The sequence below is a fragment of the Oxyura jamaicensis genome, chromosome 7 (genome assembly GCF_011077185.1).
Source record: "Oxyura jamaicensis isolate SHBP4307 breed ruddy duck chromosome 7, BPBGC_Ojam_1.0, whole genome shotgun sequence".
In the NCBI taxonomy this organism is placed as follows: domain Eukaryota; kingdom Metazoa; phylum Chordata; class Aves; order Anseriformes; family Anatidae; genus Oxyura; species Oxyura jamaicensis.
This window is the reverse complement of record NC_048899.1, coordinates 15,032,180-15,044,970: the sequence shown is the minus strand read 5'-3', so window position 1 is coordinate 15,044,970 and position 12,791 is coordinate 15,032,180. Positions and strand designations below refer to the sequence as shown.

Sequence of the window (12,791 nt, the reverse complement as noted above, 5' to 3'; positions counted from 1 at the left end):
CAGGCAGAGGCTGGGTGGGTAGCTGGGTTGGGAGCAGGGAACAAGAAAATGCTGAACCTTATAAAACCAATGTGGAAAAAACCTCTAGAAAAACTAAAATGCAGGACTTCGTGTGAGCAGCACAGTAGCTCAAAGAAGGCCAGGGTCATAAAAAACTCTAGAAACCAAAGACTGCTTGCAACGGGGAGCAACCAGGCAGATACTGGATGCAACCCAGCCTGCAGCTCTGGAGGCCCAACACCAGTCCTAGTGAGCTATCACCGTGGGAACAGTCCTGCCACCCCCACGCAAGGGTCAGGGTGTCTGCCACCCAACAGGAGGCACAAGAAGCTACTCAGTGACATGAGAAGCTCCTCGATGGCACCAACAGCCACTAGGTCTGATCACAGTGTAAGCTCAACAGGCGGGGAACTCAGCCCAGGAGACACCATGGGCTTTTTCTTGGAGAGCTGCAAAGCTTCATTTAATACCAGAACAACCAACCAGAAATATGCCTGTGACAAAAAAGCACAATCTTTCCTGAGGCATTTAAATGTCTCCCCTGCACTCCCCATGAGCTCTGGGATGTCCTGTCAGCATGAAGCCTGGCAAGGAACACTTCTCTAGAGGGTCTCAAATAGCTCACAGCTTTTCAGCGGCACAAGCCCCACCAGAAGCACTTGTGTGATGACAGTCCCATGGAAAGCAGGGGCAGGAGCACTACTTCAGCACTGGCTTACTGGTGCAAGAACATGAACTGGAGGCAGATGCTATGTGAAATTTGCTCCAGCCCACGAACTTCAGAAGTGGTGGTGTAAGCCCTCTTGTGTCAGGAAAAGCACAAAAGTGATCACACAGAATCACAGAATTTCTAGGTTGGAAGAGACCTCAAGATCATCGAGTCCAACCTCTAACCTAACACTAACAGTCCCCACTAAACCATATCCCTAAGCTCTACATCTAAACGTCTTTTAAAGACCTCCAGGGATGGTGACTCCACCACCTCCCTAGGCAGCCTGTTCCAATGCCTCACAACCCTTTCAGTAAAGAAGCTCTTCCTAACATCTGACCTAAAACTCCCCTGGCACAACTTTAGCCCATTCCCCCTCGTCCTGTCACCAGGCACGTGGGAGAACAGGCCAACCCCCACCTCTCTACAGCCTCCTTTCAGGTATCTGTAGAGAGCGAAAAGGTCGCCCCTGAGCCTCCTCTTCTCCAGGCTGAATAAGCCCAGCTCCTTCAGCCGCTCCTCGTAGGACTTGTTCTCCAGGCCCCTCACCAGCTTCGTCGCCCTTCTTTGGACCCGCTCAAGCACCTCGATGTCCTTCTTGTAGCGAGGGGCCCAAAACTGAACACAGTACTCGAGGTGCGGCCTCACCAGAGCCGAGTACAGGGGGACGATCACCTCCCTAGCCCTGCTGGTCACACTATTTCTGATACAAGCCAGGATGCCGTTGGCCTTCTTGGCCACCTGAGCACACTGCTGGCTCATATTCAGCCGACTGTCCACTATCACTCCCAGGTCCTTCTCCGCCTGGCAGCTCTCCAACCACTCATCTCCCAGCCTGTAGCTCTGCTTGGGGTTATTACGCCCCAGGTGCAGGACCCGGCACTTGGCCTTGTTAAACTTCATGCAGTTGACCCCAGCCCATCGGTGCAGCCTATCCAGATCCTCCTGCAGAGCCTTCCTACCCTCGAGCAGATCGACACACGCACCTAACTTGGTGTCATCTGCAAACTTACTGAGGGTGCACTCAATGCCCTCGTCCAGATCATTGATGAAGATGTTAAAGAGGACCGGCCCCAGTACCGAGCCCTGGGGGACGCCACTAGTGACTGGCCTCCAACTGGATTTGACTCCATTTACCACAACTCTCTGGGCCCGGCTATCCAGCCAGTTTCTAACCCAACGAAGCGTGCGCCAGTCCAAGCCAAGAGCAGCCAGTTTCTTGAGGAGAATGCTGTGGGAGACGGTGTCAAAAGCCTTGCTGAAGTCAAGGTAGACCACATCCACAGCCTTTCCCTCGTCCACCCGACACTTTGTCATAGAAGGAGATCAGGTTCGTCAAGCAGGACCTGCCTTCCATAAACCCATGCTGACTGGGCCTGATCGCAACTAGTAATGGTACTACTGTGATGGTACTACTGTGATGGTACTACTACTTTTTTTTATATATATATATATTATTTTTTTAATAAGCCATGCACTGACTGTGCTTAGTACTGAGCAGAGTACAAAGAATGATGCGGTTTAAGCCCCAAGGTGCCAACCTAAGTAGTCAAACACCACAAATGGACAGAAAATACACTTGCTGACCAAACAGTGTATTTTATAATAGTGAAATACTGAGTGGTTCAGGGACCTTGTTGTATACTTAAGATGAATACAGCACCATTTCTTGTACGGTAGATTAAAAGCAATAGTCTTTGTTGAAGAGCAAACGTATATATGAATAAGAAAGATGCTGGCTAAGTCAATGAAAGATGTTCCTGGGGGAGAAGGAAGAATAACAACAACAGATAAAACATGCAACAGAAACAGGGAGCGATAGGTCTTTTGGGAGAATTTCTATCCTGTTCGCAAAAGAGGGGCAGAATAAGAGCAGGTGAGTGTGAGTACAAGCAGTTTGAGGTGTACCTGAACTCTGAAAAAGAACCTGATCTTTAAGTCTTTTGAAATCATTGAGATGCTAAACATTTTCCCACTCATTTGGTTCTTCCTTGTGAACAGCAGAATAAAAGCTGCTGCACTGATTTTTTCCCCACTCATGTGACTCTCCCTGAGATCTACATACCGCAATGATTACTCAATTTACATCTGATTTAGTATCTTAATACTTCAACTGTGATTTTACATAACATTTCTGCTTTTGTCTCTCATTTACCTAATTCATACATATATTGAGTAACGGGTTGTCTAGAGGAAAGCAGCCTATTTCTGCAGGAGGTCACTTAGATTTCCATTGGGTTTAATGTTTTAATTTCTTTCTAGCTGCTAGCAAAATATATTTTGGTAACTAAAATATTGTATTTTCATTCATTTACATAATAGTGGACTGAAAACATCCTGCCTTCAGATATTCATAAGCCATAATCACTGATGGGAATGGATGTATTTCACTTGAATATCAGAGGAAATAATTTCAGTATAGTGCTTTTAATTTTTTTTAAATTTCATAATCATTTTTCAGACAGGCATGGTCTATAATGACATTAATAATCTGATTCAAACCTGCATTTTTTATCAGGTAAAGACTCACTTGTATTTTTTCAATCATCATCTAGGAAAACTCTAGAGGTAGGCAAGTCTTACAGCTAAATAAAATAAAACAACAGATATCCATGAGGACATCTGATATGGACTCATCAAAACCCAAACAGTATATAACTTAGCATTATCTTTCAGGGCATTCTGCTGGAGGCATATTTGTCAAAAACATCCTCTCCATAAACTATGCAAGTGTTTCTCCATTCTATCTCATTCTGTTGTGCTGGATTTGAACAACTTCTTCCCTGTAATTACTATCTGTAACTGTAAATAAGAACAGAAACAGTCTTGGAAATTAAAAAAAAAAAAAAAAAAAAAGCATTTCACAAATGTAAAGGAGTAAGAGACTAACTTCGGCTAAGATAGATCTTGCAACAAACATTAAATGGCCCAACAATCAAACCCACCAAATTTTAAACACAAAACTCTTCCTGTTCTGGAGAACTACCCTATGCCTTCCATATAATGCTGAATTAACCGATGGCTGTAAGCAAAGAAACATGGGGAATAAAAAACAGTAAGAAGGAAATTTTATGGTCAACGTAGTCTAAGTTTATGACAAACTGAAGATGAAACATAGCCCTTTCATACCACAAACAAGAATTTTGCTGATGACTAAGTGTGAGCTTTGGACAGAAAAGACAGATGGCTCAATATTCTTCCATTTATCTCAGGGGTGACAGGGAGTGATCACCAAGTCACTCAGGATCCTGACCTGTAAAGAAAAAATTTGGTTCTAATGAGGTCAGTGCGTTTCTGCTTGTGAACTTCAGCACGAGCACAACTTCACTTTTGCTGCTAAATCTAAGAAAGTTTCAGTAGCTCTCTTTTTTCTACATTAGTTCTGCATTTGCTGAAATGTCCCAGATTACTAAAAGGAAATTGTCACATTAAATGCTGTATTTTACCACATTATGCAATTTTCTCTGCTTGTAACTATCCTGTGTTATTTTCTGAAGTGCCCATTTCATTAAAAAAAAAAAATAGGGTAGAAGGAACCCTCTAAAGGTCACCCTGTTCAATCTCCTGCTGAAAAAGCAAGGCTGACTACACAGACCAGTCTCTTGTCAACAGGATGTTCCTTGTTTTGTAGCAAAAAAAATTAAATAGTGGAATCATTCCAGGTTTGTCAAAATTCCTTCTTTAGTATCTTTCAACTGAAATGTTCTGATGCCTTCAGGAACTTCAATCTCCTCCTGTAAGATGACCTTGTATCTGCAGGGACTTTGCAGACCAGAAATAAGTTGTGGGCCTAGCTGTCTATGCTGATTTAAAGGGATTCTGAGGCTGATAGGATTTGTTCTTTTCAGTAAAAAAATATAGGTCAGTCATTTTGTACATCATACCTGAGGAAGGACAGCAGAGTCTGTATTAGGTAAGTACTTTGCATGCCTCACACTAGTCATTGTGCAATTCTGGGTTTCAATAAAATGTCTGCCACGTAACGTGAAGTTTAATGCAGGTTCATGTTTTCCAAACCCCAGAACCTACCCGCTACCTTCTGTTCTGAATTCACCCACCCACATGTGGCCCAGAACTTTGTTCAATGCTAATTTGTGGCCCACACATCACCTGAGACCTGGGATCACAGCACTTCCTGATGAACCTTGAATCTAGCATATAAAATTAACTCAAAAGGAGGATGTGATGACACAGGATCTGGCAGAGAGTTCAGCTTCAACTGTACTAAGTCATACACCTCTACTAACACCTAAGCCAGCTGGCTTTAAATCTATGTCACATTACTTTTTTCCAGAAATCAAAATCCAGGCAGAAATGTGGCCTCTTTAAGCTTCAACATGCCAATGAGGTGCGCAACAGATGCGCCTCAAGAGCATCTTTGCCCTATCACCTTCAGGAAAGAAAGCAGATTTAATTATTTATAATACTGTAGTAATACAATATACTTGAGACATCTCTGCACAGGTACCTACCACGTGCAGCAAGACCTCATGAGTTTGCATAACCACCTCTGCAACTGCATACATTCTATGCCTTAATTTGAATTAAATACTAGTAGTGGAAGGAGCAGGCCTAGCTCCACATGATAGGATGTATTTCCTGTTTCCTTATTCTACATTTACAGACATCAAACCTGGAACCTATTGAACAGAATCTCCCTGTTCAAGAACAGGAACATTCTCCATCTGTCAGTCTGGGCTTCACATTTCTTGTTGTTATTTATTTTTTCCTAATTGCCAGTCTTGGACTAGAAAGCAAAACCCAGCTTTGACTGAGCAGAGACTTCAAGCTTTTCAGTTATTTTGGTTTAAGCTTGCTATGGAGAATCACACATCCAAACTGACTTCCTGTCCATCCCCATGAATTGTACTTTCATTTTTTTCCACTGGAAACAGGAACAGGAATTCTGTGCTGTGGCTTTACTTCAAAGTGCCTGCCAAGGACTTCTGATAGACTGTCATAAATCACAATTGGAAGGGCAAGGTACGAAATGCAGCTTCCAAGTCATTCTTATGCTCTTATTGATTTTGGGGTAGGCCAAGAGCTGACCTACAGTCCATACTGCATCTAAGAAATCCCTAAGCCAGATTAGTCTGTCTCCTAGAAAGCACTCTATTACCCAGGCTGGCTAGTACACTGGCCAGTTTCACAGTATTAGTTTGGTCTTTAAAAGTTTCTAATAACAGTATTTCTGCTTTACAGTCAAAGTTTTTAAAACACCAAGGAATAAAACTCCCATACATCCAGAAAGCACTGCACTGGCACATCCACACAAGCAAGAGCCAGGCCATTGCCACTGGGCTGCTCGGACCTCTTAGTTAGGTGGGCAGGTGGCACAGCTTGTGAAAAGTGGTCTCCAGAGCAAAGCGAAACCAGTGCCTCAATGACGAGCAAACCAAAGACGCTTGGGTGAGATTTTGGGTCTTACCTAGAGGGCACGGCTATGACATCTGGAGAGGGCTATTTTCAGCGATCTCCAATACACGGAACAGTACTGAGATAGTTGAAGAAAAGGACCAATTCCATGTGCCATTTTGCCATCCTCAGTGCTAAATGCTGAGGTAGGACATTCTGGGATCAACTTGCAGCCTAATGTTTCAATACAAATGCCCTCCAGCGGTGGATTAGCCACATGAAGGAGCTCACAAATCGCTGTTTGGTTCTGAATTCCATGTCACAACCTGTGAAAGGTAAGCTAGAGTCATCTACCTCAGCTATTCATAACCACGCATCAGTTTCTCAGTGTTCAGTGGTAGTCTTTTATAACATGTTCTGGTATGCAGAGCAGCAGCGGATCTACAACGAGAATCATTCAGAATCAGTGGGTTGGGATTAATCTGTCCTCCTGTCCAGTGCAAGTGCTGCCACAGTAATAAACAGAAATCTGATAACTTCATACTGTCAGCAAAAAATGAAACTATGACCTTGACCTATGCAACATCATCCACTAACTTTTTCATAACTTCAACATACCATACTACACGACTATGATCTAATAAGAATCTAAAAGTAATTAACTGGAATTTTTGAAAACTGAAGCTTTAATCAAATATGTATTCTTATCAGGGTTGCAAGCCAGCAATAAATTGAAACATTTAAAAAACTGGGATCCAATCCAATCCGTGATCTGATCAGAGTTCAATGGTTATAATAAATTGGGAGTATTAAAACTGGGATCACATCCAACACTTTATTTTGTCTAAACCACAGGACCTAGCTGTGTTGCAAAGTCAGGCATACTCAATGAAGAGATAGGCTGTGTTGGATTAACCCTTAATAAATAATGATGCACACACTCAGAGTCCCCAAAACGTGGTTTAGCACAGAGCTGAATGGTGAGAAGAGCAATTACCAACATTTTACTAGAGATCAATATAAACTATTAACAGCCATAATAATACTTTCAGACTTTGCAAGACTTGTAACACAAGCACAAAAACTACATGGGGTTGATAACAATTTTTGTGTGTATGAGTGCAGTCTGAGATGAACCACATTTAAAAGTCATACTTCCATTTTTGTAACAGTGAGTTTCAACTTTTGACTCAGAACAATTTGGCTTTCATACCACACTGCCGTGGCTGCAACTATTCTCGTCTTCATTTTGATTTCCAGTAACACAGAAATTGTTTGTAATTAAATATAATGAAGCAACTGCTAACAGAAATGGAATGAAGTTTCACTCACAAGTATTCGCTCATATAGAAATGGTCTCTAAATGATTTTATTTCTGTAAGATGCATTCCCTTCGTACAGGGATCTTGCAGCTGCAGAATTAAATCTCTGTTTGCCAAATATCAAAAACATATGTATTGATTTTTTAAACTATGGGAACAGGCAACAAGCACCAGAGTTGATAAGACAAGAGAAGCTCTCTTCAATTTCTGGAAGGCTTCTGAAAAGTAAAGGCAACTCAATCTTTAATACAAAAACTAAAACCATTTAATTTTACCCAAATTTGAGATATACTGTAACTTAAGCATTCAGTTCAGACATTCAGAAAGCAAGGGCCAGATGTTCTTTCTGCTTCTCTGACATTCCACTAGACTACTTAATACTATTTAAAAAAATCCTCAGTTAATTCCAGTATGTAGTAAAAAACTAAGACTCATTGAACAAAACGAGTTATCCTCTGACCAAGTGCAGAGTATAGTTTTTTTTTTTCTTTTTTACATAGGGAGCCTCCATATTCACCAACGTATGATATGCTACTTATCAAAATCACCCCGTTTTCAACAGGGTGCCATATTTTGTGAAATTTTATGTGAAGGAAATATATATGTATGTGAAGAAAATGTTCTACTCTGCTAGAAGAGAGACTTCGGTCTCAGCATGAATATTCCTGCGTGATAATCCTAAATAAATAAATAAAAATAGTTTTCTTTCATTTATAGTCACTTTATTTGCATTTGAAAGGCAAACAAATTATTATGTATAAAACTCAAGTGCCTAATATATTTATCTAGTTTGTTTTATGAAGATTTTCAAACTTCAGAAAATTTAAAGGCAACCCCAGATGAGTGGGAAAAAGATGGGAAGTAGGGAGGAAGAGAAATCTTGTTTTGAGGGAAAGAAAACAGGATCCCTTCCAGTGTTTAATAATGTAGTGAACATCTTATTGTTAAAATGATAGATTCTGAGTAATTTATACAGAATGCACTAAAAATACAGATTTGAGTCAGCTTGATCAAAATAAACCTCAGACATAGCATTCGCTTTTTCCTTTTATGGGCAGATTCTAGACCTTTGGAGCACATGTTTTATTACAGCCAAAGTCTTTGAAGCAGGAACAAAATGTTGAGCTTATTTGAAGTAGGGCCTCAGTCCAATGAACCACTTGACTGGTCTCAGGAAGGACAAACCACCACCTCAGAGAACTGTATCAAAAGCTAAGTCATTCCTCCTAAACTAGCTGTGCCATGAAGTTCTGACTTTCTCTAGTAAAGTTTCAGTGGTTTTGCATTGCTGCAGCAGAAAGGAAAGCTAAGGGAGGCAGGGGGAGAAGAAGAAATTTGTGAAATTCAGAGGAGTGCTGACTTCATATTCAATTGGACACAGATAAAGCCATTACTAAATGAGGAATGCCTAACATCCTAAATTCCCTTTAACCACTTGAAGCCTGCAGAAGTAGCAGTCATATAATGAAGTACTGCCTTTGCAATGAAAGGAGGTCTGGGGCTGAGGTCTGCAACAAATTCCTAGCCTGACAGGGACTTTTTAGGAACCTGGATAAGCAGCTGCACTGCCTGCACATCATATTCCCACCCATGGGACACTTCTTTTTCCTGGCAGATTTTGCCTCTGCTACCTCAACTGTAAGTGCTTGGGGTTAGGCCCAAGCTTCCCTAACAGCAATGAGCACAATGAGACCTTCACCTTGGTTGGGACTGTTAGGGAATACAAGCAGTAAAAAATAATAACGATGTCAGCATTTTAGGGCAGGATACAGAGCTGCTTCAGAGAACTGCAGCTACAAGGCAGTACAGTACAGAGTTGTACTGAGGACTGAAAGATGGGGAATGGAAACAAGAATTTCTAGGCTAGAGAAATACTCATTTTATTTTCACTTTTTAAGGTTCAAGTCTGAAACTTGGTGGCCCATAAAAGGGTTGCCAGGCAAATCTGTGCTGTGGACCAATGTGCAGCAAGTTCAATCCTTTTGGGAAGCATCTGCATTACAGAGTAAGTGCTGTATGCTCTGTCTGCATACGCCTACTAGATCTAACACATTCTGGATGTGTCAGACTTGTTGCACATGCACTATACAATTCTTTCTCTGTGCAAGCAGTAAATCCAGCCTAGTCTGAGCACGATGGACTTATGTTCCTGCAAGCACACCTCCATAAGATCTGATGTTTCATGTCAGAGCCAGAGTCACTGAATTTGTACTACACAGCCAATCCATAATCATGCAGTGATCACATCTGTCATTTCTGCATGTCTGTAAATCTTGCAAAATTTCTGGGAAAAGGCTGTGTACAAGGAAATACAGAATTATGGCAGGCCTGTCTCTGGAATTCTGTGAGATATTACTGTACCTATCCAATACCAATCAAAAACAAACAAAAACCAACCAACAACAACAAAAAACTTTGCAAAACCCCAAGAGACAACCTGCTCCTGTAAACTGGAAATGCATTTCTTTCTGAAAACTATTTCTCAGGTGGAACATATCTTGGAACAATATTCCTTTTTTTTTTTTTTTGGTACCTTTTTTTTTTTTTTTTTTTTTTTGAGATCTGCCAAACATACAGTGCATGTAAAAAACAACCTCTAAAATCATGCAAGGTCCACAGCTGCTAAGATGCACTTGATCCTTAATCCTGTCACACCCAGCCCAAAAATCAGCTACTCTGACCTCTTCTACTAGTGTCCAAAATGGACAGTTCAGCCTCCGAAAAAAAATAACATTCAAAATGCTAAGTATTAGTTAGTATGACAGATTCTGAAATATTTAGGCAGGCAGCATTCAAGAAGACTGAAGTTTAAGCAAACAAACTGACTTTAAAACCGTAGTAATTGGGATTGTGTCTGAACAAAATTACTTAGACAGCTAATATTGGAAAAGTAAAATTAGGTATGTGTTTAAATTAATTCAAAAAAGGTTAGATGTCAGAAAAGCAATTTGTATTTTGTTCTAACTGTTAAATAGAGGATTTGTTCATGGGTATCAAGGGACAAAAGCTACATTTCTATCAACATTTCTGTAGTCCATTTGTTCTACTATTACATTCCTAGTAGTTTTAACGTAACTTGTTTGAAAATATGATTTGAAAGCATACTGATGCTTTAGTAAAATTAAGTAATGGTTGGTTTTATAAAGATGAAACCAAGTATGCAGAACTGTAGCTAGTGAAGTCATAGAAGCAGAAGATGTATGGTGTGGATGTGCCACAAGGTTTTCTTTGCCAATATCTGCATTAAAATCTTGGAATTCAATTACTTTATACAATCACTAACTCTTGAGACAGAGCTATAAAACTTGCCTAGTGTTTTACCAAGTATCATCACTAGCTGAACAGTCAACAACAAAACAAAAGGACTGGATTATATTTAAGTCAAGTAACATTTTCTTCCACTGATTTTACTCTATCTCCCAAACAGTTCTTACCCATATATGAGAACCTTATTTAATTTTCCTCCAGGGAAGATGGAGCCTCTTCCATCTTACGATTCAAGAAGGGTTCAGGAGTCAGCCTGTAGACATTCTTCCATGTGCATACATATACTGCCATGCTTATTTCACTTAGAAAGCTGAAGTGACTGCTTTTACAGCATATGTTGCATAGCTTTGGGGATAATGCAAGGAGATTTTCTTCACTCCTCTTCTCTCCCTACCCCCCTTTATTTTTTAATTTTAATCCTCAAGCCATACAAGCTGTATTACCTGATAGAAAATAGGGTATATTTATATTTTCATGCATTATAGAAGAAGAGGCAAATAAGTGAGTTAAAAATATCATCTTGGTTCATCCACTTCTCAACACACCTGCTGTTCTCCGTTTCAGTCACAAACTCTTCCAGGTCACAACTGAAATCATTAGTAGAGAAACCAGAATGATGAAGACATTGAGCTGCCAGTTTCTAATGCAGTCTTACCAAGTTACTGTCAATCAGCAACTGTAACTTAAAAAAAATAATACAACACTAAAGGAGTATTAAGAACAATTATCTCATGTCCAACTGGAATGTTAGACCTCTAGACAGAAGGGTTCATTACTTGCAGCCTGCCAACATTTTACTAAATGACACTGGCCCTTTAACAGATGGAATACATGCTTCTTAGCTTGCCAGGATCCTAATAAAAGACACTGGCTTCTTTAAAATGAAGGACACATACCTCTCAAATTGCCAGTATCCAAATTGGGAGTCAGCAGTTTAAAATAAAGGCACTCATCAATCTGGCAAAATCAAGGACGTGATACAGAAATTTTAAAACAAATGGTACAAAGTTTCTCCTGACACTACTTAACTTGGATGAACTAAATACTTCAAACACAAGCTAGGCATATCCAGTAGCAGCAAGTAGCAGCACTGTGGCAATTGGATACCATACTAGCTTTTAAAATGAGTCAAATAAATATTAGCAGCAGACTTCAATGATTGGGGCTTGGATTTGTTTCTTTTTCTTCATCTCATCATCTCCCACTCCACTCATACAGCTGACTATGCACTGCATGACTCAAATGAAAGCAGGATATCTTTTCCCTGGGCACAGATCAGCACCACAAAGGCTGGCCTGTACTGCAAGGAAGGACCCAGCACTCCCAGAATGAACTGTATCTGCTTCCTTCCCATCACCCAGGAGCAGGATTTTCCCTTGAGGGAAATAAACCTCTGAAAGCTTTCCCTAGGCACTGACAACCCATAATACTACAGCTTGGAAAGTCTTGCAGCAACTGCAGAAACCTCTTGAAAGCCAGCAATTTACGGGCTCTAACTTTTCTGACAGCAGCCATCCGAAGGGAGCAAAGACCCTCACTAGCATATCATGAAGGACACCTAGATGAGTTGGGTGAGAGAAGTGGAGAGAGAAGTCTGCTGAGCCTTGTCAGGACTTATAAACTAACCCCAAACCCTGAGCAGCTGAAACGGGTGAAAGGAGAAAACTACAGACTCTCTCTGTCTGGAAAAATAATGAAGACGATAAAACTGGGCATGAAACCGGAGCATTTTACGAACAAGAGAACTAGGCTACTCACATCAGTGGTTCCTTGCATTTCAGTGTCAGAGCCTTACCTCCAAAATACTACAACTCACTGCTGACACATGACCAGTGGTGCCTACGAACCTCAGATTCTTGTCTTGCCCAGCATCTCTTTCCCACCCCCCGACTGCCAGCAGACCCCTGCCTCTAACTCTTCAGATCGACTCTAACTAACTGAGCCTCTTTTCTTCCCACTGTGTCTGCCCACTCAGCATTTGCTGACTAGACACTTCTGCAACGTGGGGCTAGCCAGTGAACTCTTGTGCAGTAAAGAACATACCTAAGTCCAAAAACTACCATCTTACGGCACAGCCAGATGAAGCCAAAGATGTCTGATGTACTGGATCAGTTTTTCATCTGCTGAACAAAAACGCT

The 12,791-nt window shown here is 41.0% G+C and overlaps 1 protein-coding gene across 1 annotated transcript in view; it reads right to left on the bottom strand.

Moving 5' to 3' along the window:
• Positions 1-12,791, bottom strand: part of PARD3B (par-3 family cell polarity regulator beta) — a 402,224-nt gene that overhangs the window by 86,486 nt on the left and 302,947 nt on the right. The window lies entirely within an intron of this gene.